The sequence below is a fragment of the Schistocerca gregaria genome, chromosome 5 (assembly GCF_023897955.1).
Source record: "Schistocerca gregaria isolate iqSchGreg1 chromosome 5, iqSchGreg1.2, whole genome shotgun sequence".
Classification (NCBI taxonomy): domain Eukaryota; kingdom Metazoa; phylum Arthropoda; class Insecta; order Orthoptera; family Acrididae; genus Schistocerca; species Schistocerca gregaria.
The window spans coordinates 469,650,252-469,666,623 of NC_064924.1; the positions used below are offsets into that span (position 1 = coordinate 469,650,252).

General features: G+C 43.6%; 1 protein-coding gene across 1 annotated transcript in view; it reads left to right on the forward strand.

Moving 5' to 3' along the window:
• LOC126273385 (neural-cadherin-like) overlaps positions 1-16,372 on the forward strand; it is an 872,522-nt gene that overhangs the window by 639,961 nt on the left and 216,189 nt on the right. The window lies entirely within an intron of this gene.

The window sequence follows — 16,372 nt, forward strand, 5'->3', positions numbered from 1 at the left end:
TGTAGAAGAAGAAAATTGCATCCAAAGATGGAATTTAAAAAAAATCAATAAACCACGCACATTTGCAGCTGACTTCAGTGTTCATTTTACTTCCCAGTTAAAGAATAAAACTGGACAAATCATATGTGATTTTACGCTTGAAGGGATTACCGGAGGATACCACTGCACAGAGAAATTGATTGTGAAATGATAGTAATAGTAATCTGAGCTCACGCGGCCATAATCATCCGTTGATTCAGTAACCAAACATAAATATAGTAATAATTTGTGATGTTGCAGTTTTGCTTTGAGTCTTAAAAGAAAGCCCTTGCTGCTGAATATATGGATAAGGCAAACTGGGCAACCTACAGTTTATTAAAATATAATGATAGACCCGTCGTAGCTAACAGCTGCTTTCTCGGAAGGGCTATTATTTTTCTGAAGACTGTAAACATGCAGGTTTTTCCAAAAATGTTGCGACAAGCTTCGAGGCGTTGTAGAGGGTGTTTGAGGAACAAATTGAGGACAGAAATTTGTATCCGCAAACGTCATCCGACGACGCTACAGACCGTCGAAGTTAGAGGCGCCGACGTCTACCAAAAGCGGAACGTCTCTGAATGTTGTGTGTTTATCAGTGATAGTAACTGATCGCCAAGATCGCTATTGGAGAAGATGGAGCTAGATGTTGCGTAGACAGGCCTTGTCTACTATGAATGCGAATCTCTCTTTCCTTGGCGATTCTTTCGGGTACAGCTTTCCATCCGCTGTTTATTTTCCTCCTGTATACCGAAACACTCTGGAGATTTTAGAGGATTCCAGGAGAAAATAAACTGCGAATGGAAATCCGTGTCCGAAGCCGTCATTCACCGAGGCAACAGAGCATGGGATGCATAAGAGACAAGTCCCGCATCGAACTGTGAATGGCTTGTCTTTGAGCACTCTAAGGGCGGCCACCTGGCGGCCATACAACGGAACATCTCTTTTCGACCACGGTTCGCCTCGGTGCATTCGATGTGACGTCTATCTTTCACATGAGACTGGGACACGGTTGAAGATTATCAGGTCTGGACACTGCGATAAGGATACTACGGCAGTAGCGGATCTTAACCACATCATACTGGCATATTCTAAGTAAACGACTGCACAGTCAGACTTGTACAAAAAATTGTCTGCGAAATGTTACCCCTCCTCACCAGTATTCCTGTTTTACTCCACCGTTTTGATAAATATAATTTGCTCACAGGCTCTTTGAAAGCCTCCGGCAATCAAATTTAATTTACGAGTTGCCGAAGTCTTCATTTTCACGTGTAATCAGCCCGGCTCATAATCAGATGCGTAATTTTGTATTTATATTGTGTGCAGATCTGTATTTTCACATTAAATTTTCATCATTGCTGTCTCGTGCATTTTATGTCACTTTTCATGTCACTGTTTTACTGTTACATCCTGTTAGTCGTATTGTGTTTGTCATTTTCGTTTTTTTTTATTTTGTTTTAAGTACGTTTGTCTGTATGCTACACTTCTCACATTGTTATATGATGTTATTTGAAATTTTTTTTCTTCAGCTACTCGTTGCACCTATTGTATGATGTTTTTCCTTAGATGTTTCCTCTTTTACTACAAGAGTTGCTGTATTGCGCTGTTTGTTATTCCGCTCCAGTATCATTGTCCTCACTGCCGCCGGTTACCTCGTATTTGTCTAATTGCGCTTTTATTTTACTTTAAGAGACTGTTTGTATGATCACTTCGTAATTTTGTGGTATTCTGCTTTTTTGCGATTATGTTTCTTTGACACTTCATAACCGTTATTGACTGAATCGTCCTTGTAACCCAAAGCCAAAATGAAGAAATAATAAGAAAGCGACAAGGCCTGTCTACGCATCAACTACATCAATCTTCTCAACAGGCATCGCGATCAGTGGACAACAAACGACAGACTGAGTCGTTCCGCGTACGGTCCGTCAGCGTACTATGTCACGTCTAAGTCACGTCTGTAGCCGCGGGGTTGGCGCAGAGGCACACCTGCAATTTCGACGCTCTGTGGCGACGTTAGATGACGTTTCCGGGCAAGGGATCTCATCCTCGATTTGTTTCTCGAGACACCGTCTACAGTTCCTCAAAGTCTGTCTCAACACCTGTGGGACAAACAGTGTATTCTGTTCTGAACTAAAAGTGTCAAGTTTTCTTTCTGCAGTGGTTTGTTAAAGAAAATGACTGTATATATTCTCTGTTATAGATTCAAGAAAATCTTAAGTTATATTTAGTAAAAATAAGTACTAATCGACTTTTTAAATATCCTTGAATACTAATTGTCCACTTCTTCTTTCTTTCCAGGTAAGTCCTGCTGCTTGGCCCTGATCATGGCTCTTGTTGGTAAGTGATTATATTCGATTTCACTCACTGTTCTCTATCACAGCTGACGAAGTGCAAAATTTGCGTGTAGATGAACGTGTAAATGTAGCTGCATCATCAGCAGGCAACTTCATGCATACTTATTTATTATGCGGCATGATACGTTTTCATCACATGCAGACCTGCAGTATTATAAATTAGAGGATATGAGATCATCTAAAATTGGAGCACTGAACGTTATTTCACTGTCGGTGATTCAGCAAATTGCAATGCTTGTAGAAAACTTTCCTGCAGCTCTCGTCATTAGATGTGTTTGTTTAAGCAGGAGGTCCTTTGTAAAATCCATAAGCGACTGTCAGAGTCTTGAGACACACTTTAAGGAAAGCTGAATGAGTCGAAGCAGTTTTCTTCGCAGCTTGATACTATTACTACGAAACTTGAATACGCCCTTCTCCACAACGCGATACTAGCGTTCTTGTGGAAATATACCAACATTCGTTTGGAAGTGAAATGTAGTGTAGTATGTTGTCTGTCTCTTCTTGGAACCCCCTCCTGGAACTTTCATAGTAATCTTCTCCATGATGCAAGACGCCTGTCTTGTAGCTTCTGTCACTGGGGTTTGATAAACATAGCCGAAACGCTCTCGTATTTACTAAACTAAACTGTGACGAAAGTGTTATGGACCTGTTTGCAAGCAGACTATTTTCTTCTGGGTCTTATTTCTTGTGATGATGATCGTAGGCACTTTTTGATTAGCGTCGTGCACCTAGATTTTTATATAACTTGAAATATATTAATCATACAGAAATGGAAGTGACCAATTTTCAGTATAATATCTCTCTTTCACATATTTCATAGCCCCGACACTTCAGAGTCCATCGTTTATTTCATATTAGGAGTCGTGGTAGAACCGTCGTCTACTAACATCGTGATAAAGAGTCTTCGTTGTATGTCATCAAACTGTTATAAAAATATGTGTTACGACGAAATGATTATCTTAACCTGAGCCTATCTTCTAATGGTGAACATATAAATAAGTTTACTAAGCAGTGGCACTTCTCGTTAATTCTCGTACAACATCCTGTAACAGAGATAAGATTTCTTGTCTGATGTTCATACTGATATTATTATAGTGAAAATTGGAATTCTACGACGAAAGATCATGTCATTGACCATGTTTCCTCACGGACAAGGTCTGTCCATTGCTGTGGAATCTGTGATAGGAGTATATGGTCCAGGTGTGGTGTATCCCTTTTTGTATCACGTTTAAAACGAGATAGAAGTATTCATATTAATTCCATGCCATCGTCATCCCCCTACGAATTTCTCAGTAAGTCTTTAAAGTGTGTATTATGTGAAGTTTTTCTACGCGGCCGAGGGCCGCCAGCGTTGATACGGAACTGACTACAGCCAATTAGCTATACTGTGTGATCAAAAGTGTCCGAACACCCCCAAAAAAATACGTTTTTCATATTAGGTGCATTTTGCTGCCACCTACTGTCAGGTGCTCCATATCAGCGACCTCGGTAGCCATTAGACGTCGTCAGAGAGCAGAATGGGGCGCTTCGCGGAACTCACGGACTTCGAACGTGGTCAGGTGATTGGGTATCACTTGTGTCATACGGCTGTACGCGAGATTTCCACTCTCCTAAACATCGTTAGGTCCACTGTTTCTAACGTGATAGTGAAGTGGAAACGTGAAGGGAATGTACAGCACAAAAGCGTATACAGGCCGACCTAGGCTGTTGACTGACAGAGACCACCGACAATTGAAGAGGGTCGCAATGTGTAATAGACAGATTTCTATCCAGACCATCACACAGGAATTCCAAACTGAATCAGGACCCACTGCAAGTGCTATGACAGCTAGGCGGGATGTGAGAAAACTTGTATTTCATGGTCGAGCGGCTGCTCATAAGCCATATATCACGCTGGTAAAGGCCAAATGACCCCTCGCTTGGTGTAAGGAAGGTAAACATTGGACGATTGAACTGTGGATAAACGTTATGTGGAGAGACGAATCACGTTACACAATGTGGCGATCCGACGGCAGGGTGTGGGTATGACGAGCGCCTGGTGAACGTAATCTGCCAGCGTGTGTAGTGCCAACAGCCAAATTAGGAGGCGGTGGTGTTATGGTGTGGTCGTGTTTTTCATGGAGGGGGCATGCACCCCTTGTTGTTTTGCGTGGCAGTATCACAGAACAGGCCTACACTGATGTTTTAAGTACCTTCTTGCTTCCCACTGTTGAAGAGCAATTCGGGAGTGGCGATTGCATATTCAGAATGCCATCGTCCAACTTCATCGACTGCAGAAGTAGGTGTCTTTCTGCTGGGTTCCAGGCAATGTGGGAATTACAGGGAACGGCAGGGCGGACGTGGCAGTCAAGGGGATGTGACGTGATCCTCAGTTATTTCAGTGTGCCACCCCCCTGCACGCTATAACATCCTGTTGAGCTCCAGGGTCTTGCCCCGGAGGAGAATCAGTGGCTGGGAGTGACAGAAAACAATCTCCGTCTGGTAAAGCGCGCAACTCAACCCTGGCGTGTCCCCTTTCCAGCCACGTCAACGGGACGATGTCCTTACTCGTCTTCGCATAGGCCACAGCCCTATGACGCATGGCTTCTTAGTCCGGCTAGAGGACTCTCCAACGTTTGGTGCTTTTGGCATACAGATCACTGTACGCCAAATTTTATTGGACTGTGACTTATTTTCCGACCAGCTGACCGCGGCGGATTTGCCGACGGATCTGCCCTCTCTTCTAAATAACTTTAAAACGACTGTATTCGAGCTTTTAAATTTTGTGAACAGTCCAACATTTTTCCCAATATCATTTCAGCGACTGTTTCATGCATACTTTTTGTAAGTAGTCAGCCAATGACATTTGCCTGTGCATTTCTTTTACACCCCTTGTCATTTTACTTTGTTTTAATCTCATGTATAGCTACTTTTACTCTCTCTCCGCTGATTTAGAGCTTGTGAGACAGAGTGGCTGTGTGGTCGATTCGAGTGCACGTGTGGAATACAGCCACATTGTTTTAATGAGTGTAAGGGCGCTGATAACTTCGCCGTTGAGCGCCCCTCGGCTTCAAACACACACACTCTAGTTAACGGAAAAGTTGTAATTTACCAAATTGCGTCTGATGTGGGACAACACTCTACTCATTGTACTAAAGAATACTAAAGTTGCGAACTGTGGAAATTCTGAAAATATATAATTATCTTCATTAATCAAGATATGTTCAGTGAATTTATCGATAATTACTGGATCCTATTTCATGTACCACGAACACTTTCGACGTAAGATACAGGGAACCGTGAAGGCTGACGGGTTGGTCGAATCCTTCAGTGTGGTCCTTGCAATTCACGAAAACTTCTAAAGAAAAGAAATTGCTTGTTAATGTAGAATATAGCCAGAATATCAAATCATCCTAGACGCTGCCTTCGTCATAACATATAAGAAAAACCCGATGATTCTTAAATCAGACGCCACATTTCAGCGACGATTTTCGGGTTTATCTGGCAGACAGACTATAAACATAAACGCCAACTACACCAGGAACTTTTATAGGCATTCAATTAATTTTTTAACTTGTTAACAAGCATTCATTTACATAGATATATTTATATATTCTAGTTAGATAAGGCCTTGGGAGAGCCAGTTCTGACAAAACTCTACCATTTGGTGAGCAAGATGTATGAGACAGGCGAAATACCCTCAGACTTCAAGAAGAATATAATAATTCCAAGCCGGCCGCGATGGTCTAGCGGTTCTAGGCGCTCAGTCCGGAACTGCGCGACTGCTACGGTCGCAGGTTCGAATCCTGCCTCGGGCATGGATGTGTGTGATGTCCTTAGGTTAGTTAGGTTTAAGTAGTTTTAAGTTCTAGGGGACTGATGACCACAGATGTTAAGTCCCATAGTGCTCAGAGCCATTTGAACCATTTTTTTTAAAATAATTCCAATCCCAAAGGAAGCGGGTGTTGACAGATGTGAAAATTACCCAACTATCAGTTTAATAAGTCACAGCTGCAAAATACTAACGCGAATTCCTTACAGACGAATGGAAAAACTAGTAGAATCCGACCTCGGGGAAAATCAGTTTTATATTCCGTAGACATGTTGGAACACGTGAGGCAATACTGACCCTACGACTTATCTTAGAAGCTAGATTAAGGAAGGGCGAATCTACGTTTCTAGCATTTGTGGACTTAGACAAATCTTTTGACAATGTTGACTGGAATACTCTCTTTCAAATTCTGAAGGTGGCAGGGGTAAAATACAGGGAGCTAAAGGCTATTTACAATTTGTACAGAAACCAGACGGCAGTTATAAGAGTCGAGGGACATGAAAGGGAAGCAGTGGTTGGGAAGGGAGTGAGACAGGGTTGTAGCCTATCCCCGATGTTATTCAGTATGTATATTGAGAAAGCAGTAAAGGACACAAAAGAAAAGTTCGGAGTAGGTATTAAAATCCATGGAGAAGAAATAAAAACTTTGAGATTCATCGATGACATTGTAATTCTGTCAGAGACAGCAAGGGACCTAGAAGTGCAGTTGAACAGAATGGAGAATGGACAGTGTCTTGAAATGAATTAAATTGGGTGATACTGTGGGAATTAGATTAGGAAATGAGACGCTTAAGGTAGTAAATGAGTTTTACTGTTTGGGGAGCAAAATAACTAATGATGGTCAAAGTAGAGAGGATATAAAATGTAGACTGGCAATGGCAAGGAAGGCGTTTCTGAAGAAGAGAAATTTGTTAACATCGAGTATAGATTCAAATGTCAGGAAGTTGTTTCTGAAATTATTTATATGGAGTGTAGCCATATAAGAAAGTGAAACATGGATGATAACTAGTTTGGACAAGAAGGGAATAGAAGCTTTCAAAATGTAGTGTTACAGAAGAATGCTGAAGATTTGATGAGTAGATCATATAACTAATGTGGAGGTACTGAATATGATTGGGGAAAAGAGAAGTTTGTGGCACAACTTGAATAGAAGAAGGGATTTGTTGGTAGGACATAAAGGCATAAAGGGATCACCAATTTTGCATTGGAGGTCAGCGTGGAGGGTAAAAATCGTAGAGGGAGACCAAGAGATGACTACACTACGCAGATTCAGAAGGATGTAGGTTGCAGTGGGTACTGGGAGATGAAGAGGCTTGCACAGGATAGAGTAGCATGGAGAGCTGCATCAAACCAGTCTCACGACTGAAGACCACAACAACAACAACAACAACAACAACAACAACAACAGATAAGGTATAATTTCATTAAGTAGGTGTAATAGGTAAGGCCGGACGCGGTGGCCGTGTGGTTCTAGGCGCTTCAGTCCGAAACCGCGCGACCGTTACGGTCGCAGGTTCGAATCCTGCCTCGGGCATGGATGTGTGTGATGTCCTTAAGTTATTTAGGTTTAAGTAGTTCTAAGCTCTAGAGGACTGCTGACCTAAGATGTTAAGTCCCATAGTGCTCACTGCCATTTGAACCATTTTTTGTAATAGGTAAAATTTAATACATACAGAAGAAACAGAAAGAAAACTTAGTAGCTGGTAAATAAATGAAAGCATTAAATTCCTTAATATTACGGTTGCTTCCAGATAGAACTATTCACGATACTGGAGCGCTGATTCTTTAAAAAAATATATTTTACGCAAGAAAAAATAATTTCATGGGAATCAAAAGGTTTTTTGCTACACGAGACGGCAAATTCTTAATCAGTTGTCAATACCCCTGTCCCCTTTTTTTTGCTGAAATAAATTATGGATAAATGGTTGAAGAATGACCTTGTGAAATGGCTCGACAATATCTAATAGTCACTATAACTTAAACTATACAATCTTATATTCTCGAAAGAAATATCCGGCACAATCTGCACTTGGGCACTGAGCGACATTAGTAGCGACAAACGAAAATTTATGCCGGCCCGAGAGTCGAACCAGGATTTCCCGCTTTACGTTAAAGGCTGCTTTAATCGCATTGGCTGTCCAAGCACGTCCCCCACCTGACTCGAATCTCGAACGCTGCAAGGTAGCGGGAAATCCGGGTTCGACTCCCGACCCGGAACAAATTTTCGTCTACCAACGTTGAGTTTTTTCAATGCCCCACTGCAACAAAGTGTCGTATATTTCTTTCACCATGTACTGAATACAGCTGCAGATCGAATCCGTGGCGATCCTTTATGAAACAAAGTTTGATTTGTGAATTTCATCAAAATCCTTGACCTACAACAGGCGATCTCCCGTTGTTAGTCGTTGACGGAAGGAAAAAAAATCACGATACCAAGAAGGAGATACACGAAGTAAAATAAAGTTGGTAGGTGACTCTGAAAGGTGGCTACACTGAGTCACAGTGCCAGGGATTGCGCCAAAGAGTATTATTCAGCCGCCTCCACTGGTAGTTGCCGCTGAGAAGTTGGTGAGTGTAGTAGTAGTTCTGAGGTAGGCGTGATCTGTACTTGTTGAGACGTCGATAGAGTACTAGTTGTTCTGTTGTGCAAGACACCATATGTTATTCGATTGGGGATGTTGTAATGATCAGAGTGTATTTTTGTTCGTCAATATATATGAAGGTAAAGAAAAATTTTTATTTTAGACGTCCTAAATAACAATGCTCTTGGTCACAGGTTCAGTAAACAAAGCATCTGGCTCGTGTTCTTGTATTTGACTGTAATTCTGGTTTCTATGTGCAATCATAGTATTTCTAGTTTTTTTTAATTACTTCAGTGTAAATGGTGTTCAAAATATCTTGTCTTATCGTGGAAGAACCGTGCCAGACGTGTACGTTGAATCACACTTCCACACACAGAACACTTTCATTTGTGCTTTCTTGTTTCATAGGTTTTATAGTTGGTTCAAATGGCTCTGAGCACTATGGGACTTAACATATGTGGTCATCAGTCCCCTAGAACTTAGAACTACTTAAACCTAACTAACCTAAGGACATCACACACATCCATGCCCGAGGCAGGATTCGAACCTGCGACCGTGGCAGTCGCGCGGTTCCGGACTGAGCGCCTAGAACCGCTAGACCACCGCGGCTGGCGTTTTATAGTTACTGGGGACTTAATTAATTAATTGTGTTAACGGAAATTTCCTTTCATTCTTTGTTGTTATTCTGTGCGGTCAGATTGCTTACTAATATTATTCAGGGCCAACCGGTTACGAGACTGCGTAACCGCATAAGCAGCGACTAAAACTAAAAATTATTAGCATTTATATTTAATTAAGCCCCCATGCAACTCTCTACATCAGAAACACGACGTCTAGTCCAGTTTCGCGCCAGTAGCCTGAGAGAGACGCTAGTACCTCCTCAGTGAGGATGAAAATCAAGTTTACTTTAAAATACACACTGTAACGGTCGTGAGCGTTAGTTACCTTTGAGACTAAAACTAAAACTAAACTCCTCCTGAACCGGCCATCAAGGCCCAACGGTACTGACCGGTCGTCGTGTCATCCTCTGCTCATAGGCGTCACTGGATGCGGATATGGAGGGGCATGAGATCAGCACACCGCTCTCCCGGCCGTTATGTCAGTTTCCGAGACCGGAGCCGCTACTTCTCAATCAAGTAGCTCCTCAGTTTGCTTCACAGGAGCTGATTGCACCCCGCTTGCCAACAGCGCTCGGCAGACCGGATGGTCACTCATCCAAGTGCTAGCCCGGCCCGACAGCGCTTAACTTCGGTGATGTGACGGGAACCGGTGTCACCACTGCGGCAAGGCCGTTGGCACCTTTGAGACTGAACATGGTGAATTGGTGTCAGACGAGAATGTCTTAAAAGCTACGAAGACGCCATTATCAATACCTCACTAAGTTTTAACGAGAAGCTGGATGTTTCTTGTGCGATACTGCAGAAATACTTGGCAAGAATATAGCCACAGTAAATAAATGATGGCAGCGGCGATCGGGAGAATGTATGGTAGCAAGAAGACCGATCTTCGCACGACCACGTGGCACTACCGAGAGGGAAGACCACCGTGTTCTGCGTATGTCTCTAGCGCATCGTACATCGTATTGTATCTGCAGCAGCAACCTGAGCGGGAGTTTGGACCACTGTGAGACAGCGAACTGCAACAAACTGGTTACTTCAAGGACAGCTCCGAGCCAGACGCCCTGTAGCGTGTATTCCACTGACCCCAAACCACAGCCATTTGCGGCTTCAGTGGTGTCAAGCGAGAGCTCATTGGAGAGCAGGTTGGAGGTCTCTTGTATTCTCTGATGAAAGCCGGTTCTGCCTAAGTACCAATGATTACTCTGTGTTGGTTAGAAGGAGGCCATTTGTGGGCCCGCAACCAATCTGTCTGCGTGCTTGACACTCATGACCTATATTGGAGCTATTTCGTATGATTGCAGGAGAACTCTCATGGTTACCCCACGCACCCTGACTGCAAATGTGTACGTCAGTCTTGTGATTCGACGTGTGGTGCTGCCATTCATGAAGAACATTCCAGAGTGTGTTTTCTAGCAGGATATCTCTCGCCTACACGTCGCTGTTGTAATCCAAGATGAGCTACAGAATGTCAATATGGGGGCTTAACTTGTTCAATCACCAGATCTGTCTCCAATGCAGCAGTCATCATCGGATGACAACTTCAGCGCTTCCACAAACAGCATCAGTCGTTTCTGTATTGATCGACCGAGGGTAACAAACATGGAATTTGGTCCAGCTGACTGACATGCGGCACTTTTAAATCACAGTGCAGGCTCGTTTGCATGCTTGCATTCATGATACTGGCGGTTACATCGGTTATTAATGTACCAGTATTTCACGTTTCGAATAGAGTATTTTGCGCTTAGATTAACCTGTGATCTTACAACGTTAATCACTTAAATACACTGAATCGCCATAGAAATGAAATGTCGTGTGACGAGGGCCTCCCGTCGGGTAGACCGTCTGTCTGGTGCAAGTCTTTCCATTTTACGCCTCTTCGGCGACTTGCGCGTCGATGGGGATGAAATGATGATAATTAGGACAACAATACAGCCAGTCCCTGAGCGGAGAAAATCTCCGACCCAGCCGGGAATCGAACCCGGGCCCTTTGAATTGACAGTCTGTCGCGCTGACTACTCAGCTACCGGGGCGGACATCGCCATAGAAACTGGTATAGGCGTGTGTATTCAAATACAGAGATGTGTAATCAGACGATAAGTGCCTGCCGCACTTTTTAGAGCGGTTACTGCTGCTACAACGGCAGGTAATCAGGATGTAAGTGAATTTGGACGAGGTGCTATTGTCGGCGCACTAATGATCGGACACAGCACCTCCGAGGTAACGATGAGGTGGGAATTTTCTCGTACGACCATTTAACGAGTGTACCGTGAATATCAGGAATGCGGTAAAACGTCAGATCTCCATCACTGCGGCCGGAAAAGGATGCTGCAAGAACGGGACCACCGGCGACTGAAGAGGTTCGTTCAACCCTTCCGCAAATTGCTGCAGATTTCAATGCTGGGCCATCAGCAAGTGTCAGTGTGCGAACCATTCAGCGAACCGTCATCGATATGGGCCTCCGGAGCCGAAGGCCCACTCGAGTACCCGTGAGACTGCACGACACAAAGCTTTACGCCTCTCCTGGGCTCCTTCAACACCGACATTGGACTGCTGATGACTGGAAACATGTTTACTGGACGGACGAGTCTCGTTTCAAATTGTATCGAACGGATGGACGTGTGTGAGTGTCGAGACAACCTGATAAATAAACGGACCTTGCATGTCAGCAGCGGACTGTTCAAGCTGGTGGAGGCTCCGTAAATGTGTGGAGCGTGTGCAATTGGAGAGATATGGGACCTCTGGTAAGTCTAGATACTACAGTGACAGGTGACACGTGCGTAAGCATCCTGTCTGATCACTTGCATCAGATGTCCATTGTGCATTTCGACGGACTTTGGCAGTTCCAACAGGACAATGTGACACCCCACACATCCATAATTGCTACAGAGTGTCTTCAGGAACCCTCTTCTGAGTTTAAACATTTCTGCTCGCCACCAAACTCGCTATACATGAAGATTATTGCGCATATCTGGAATGCTTTGCAACGTGCTGTCCTGAAGAGGTTGAAACATCCCTTTAGAAAAATTTATGAATTACTGTGCTGGCAAACCTCTACGTTATTTGATTTTCAAACAGCTGAGCAAAACTGAACGTGCTCAGACATATTCTCTGTACTTATTCTGAACAACACTAAACTGACACACACTATTTTTAGCGCAACGCAATCTGCCTTTCAATAATCCCTACAAAAGAATGGCCCTGACTAACAATAACCTATACCTTTCATCAATCACTTACCTCAAAAAAATCTTCGTTACTCGAACTACTGCAATACAGCGAGCGCCAATTCTGCCAGCTAAATAAAAGATTCTAACTACTGAAGTCCCTAACTACTGATAGGCATAGTTAGCAAATGAAAGCTTTTGATGGAGAACAAACAATGTATTTACCTTAATAGTGTTCAAAAGTCATTATATATATATAAGTTCCTGACATACAGTCTTACAAATTTCGTTTTTCTGACGGACACACGTCCAGATCGTGCGCTCTCAAAATTCTGCCATTTCTCTACCCACATCCAGCACTGCTGGCGGCTCACCTGCATCTGCGCAACGCTACGGGCTGTTCACATCCAACTGCCCAACACTACAACAGCAAATATTCCAACAATGCAAATCAGCCACAGACTGCATACAGCACAATCAGTGATTTTCACACAGAGCGCTACGTGGCGTTACCAACATAAAAACCTAAACAGCCTACTCGCAAGATCTCCATCACCTCGTACTCCTATGGATTTATGGACAGCCCTGCACGATTACTGTTGTCAGTTCCCTCCAACACTACTTCAGACGTTAGTCGAGTCCATGTCACCTCGTGCTGCGGCGTTTCTGCGTGCTCGCGAGGGCCCTACACGATATTAGACATGTGTAGCAGTTTCCTTTGCTCTTCAGTGTACGTTACCTAAGCATATGCATTTCCGAAAATTCATTGCTGTGCATTAATTATTTATTGGTGTCGAGATTTATTTTTCGTATGTATATAATCAAGTTAGGTCACAATAATAATTTGCTTAGTCAAATATTACCGTAATTGCGTTGGTATAAACAAAGGAAAAATCGAAAATACATTCGACGATACGCTTAAGGGTGAGCTGTTTCGCGAATTCGGTAAAAACAGGAGATTTAGCTAGATGATCCTTTTGCGTACGCAGTGATCATTGACAGACTGTGGAGAGAACAACGCATCGTCGTAACGCACCTCAGATTGATTTGAGTCTCGGGGTTGTGGCATTACGCGTAGTATTAGGTTCCGACTATTAGGGTTTGATACGCCGCAGAAAGCACGTAGGCACCGTCGCTGTGCGTCGCGCGCGCTGTAGTTTTCCAGAAATCTGTCAGCCGCCCGGCGGGGATTTGCTGTTATTGTCCCAGCGGGCGCGCGCGTTGTTCGCGCATTTAGGGTGCGATTGCCGCCTGTGTGGCTGTGTTCTGCGCCGCGGCCGCTGTCGCCGCTGCGGCGTCGGCACGGTACCTCCCACTTTGCATCTGAAAGCGCGCACGCTCCCGGCAGACACGCTGCAGATTGCTCCCGACGGCGCGCTGCCTTCTGCCTTCCTGCTCTCGCGACGCGTCTTATTGCTTCCGCATACACACGACGCTGCGCGGAAGGGGTCGAACGCGACCGAAAATGCACCGAAAAAAAGAAAGCTCACAACCTAGTCCGTCGCTGACGCAGGAATATTTTTTCCCCTTCTTTTTTCCCTATCTTACGTAGCTGAAGTGGGAAATTGATTTCCAAATATTCGCCCATATCTGTCCCACTGGCAGCATCTTCACAGCTTACCAATTTCTACGCCAAGAGCAGTTTCAGACTTCGCTGAACTTCAGACTTTTGGAGTGTGCGTGGTATTTCTTGGTATTTCGGATAATTTACGGTAGTTGGACACGTGTTCAAGAGTAGTTCATTTAGGCTATTGAAAAAGTTTTGCTATGATGATAGTTTTGTACAGAATTCTTTTGGAACTTGGAATACCAAAGAAGCATGTTAGACTTATAGAAGCGAGTTTGAAAAACACAAAAGGTAGAGTACGCGTGTGGAAATTGGAGTCAGGAGAATTTGTAATAAAGAATGGACTTAAGCAGTTAGATGCCCTGTCTCCACTACTTTTTAATTTAGTCCTAGAATATATTGTACGAATGGCAGCAGATGATTCAGAGGGTGTAGAGTTAAATGGAAATATTAAGATACAGGGGATGTACATGATCTAAACATCATTAGCGACAGTAAAGAATCTGTAACAGCAAATGCGAATGCGTTAATCAAGACTAGTGAAGATGTAGGTGTAAGGATAAGTGAAGAAAAAACTAAATACCTGGTTACTATTAGAATGCCAACAGCAGTAGATCATGAAATGTTAAGACTTGGAGACACACAGTTTGAAAAAGTGAAGACATTTAAGTATCTAGAAGTGAGATTGAATCCGAACTGAAGAAGAGATTACGGGCGGGAAATGTGTGCAACTTCTCACTGAGTAGATTACTTTCATCACGGATATTGTCTAGGAATTTAAAGATTAGAATATACAAAACTATTATTCTACCAATTATGCTGTATGGGTGTGAGACCTAGTCTCTCACTGTGCAAAATGAAAAGCCGTTTCGAGTATTTGAAAACAAAATTTTGAGGAAAATTTTCGAAGCAAAAAGGGATGACATTAGCGGAGAGTGGCGAAAACTGCATAACTAAGAGGTTCACGAACTCTATCTAAGTCCTGACATAATCAGTTTTATTAAATAACGTAGGCTGCGATGGGTAGGTCACGTATCTCGAATGCTTGAGGGTAGGGCAGTGCGCAGAGTACTGGTAGGGCACTTAGAGGGAAAACGTCCTGTGGGGAGACTGATGCGTAGATGGCAGGACAATGTGAAGGCTGACTTGAGGAGCCTAGGTATTGAAGGTGAATGGGAGGAAATAGCCCAAGACAGGGACAGGTGGCGTAAATACGTTGATGCGGTAATGGACTCTCGAGTCCATTATGACCAGTGAGTGTGAGTGTGAGTGTGTGTGTGTGTGTGTGTGTGTGTGTGTGTGATAGCTTTCTATTAATACTGAGGGATTGTATTGTGATAGCTGATACTTCCTAATTCATATGATGATGCAATTCCCTTTAGCAAATAATTGAATTTTGGGACACTGACATCAAATATCTGCCTGGCGACAAACAGCTTTCTGATAAACACATGCACATTCTGATCACAGTGACGGTGTTAATTCCCTCCCGTGCCTGTATGCTTACTGCAGGATTTGTTTTAGTCTGAAATTGCTCCCAGCTGTAGGTAAAACGATAATGTTATTACTTACTGTACCATGTCTTCCCACCTCCGTTGCCACGGCCGCTAATGCACACCAGTCCAGTCACACCTGACCTGATGTACGTGGATCGATTGCCACTGATTAATGGCTGTGATCAGCAGACTGTATGCAGATGTCCTTTTCTTAAAGGTGCTCTAGTCAGTCACCCAATTGTTAAAAAAAAAAAAGTTCAAATGTGTGTGAAATCTTATGGGACTTAACTGCCAAGGTCATCAGTCCATAGCCGGCCGCGGTGGTCTCGCGGTTCTAGGCGCGCAGTCCGGAACCGTGTGACTCCTACGGTCGCAGGTTCGAATCCTGCCTCGGGAATGGATGTGTGTGATGTCCTTAGGTTGTTAGGTTTAAGTAGTTCTAAGTTCTAGGGGACTGATGACCACAGCAGTTGAGTCCCATAGTGCTCAGAGCCATTTGAACCATCAGTCCATAAGCTTACACACTACTGAATCTAAATGATCGTAAGAACAAACACACACACACACACACACACACACACATGCCCGAGGGAGGACTCGAACTTCCTCCGGGACCAGCCGCACAGTCCATGACTGCAGCGCTCCAGACCGCTCGGATATTCCGCGCGGCCATCTGTTCCACAAATCATATCCGCGATAAACGTCATATGTGGAATGTGTCAACAAAAGACACATAATTAATCATTTTTATAGGAATGACTAG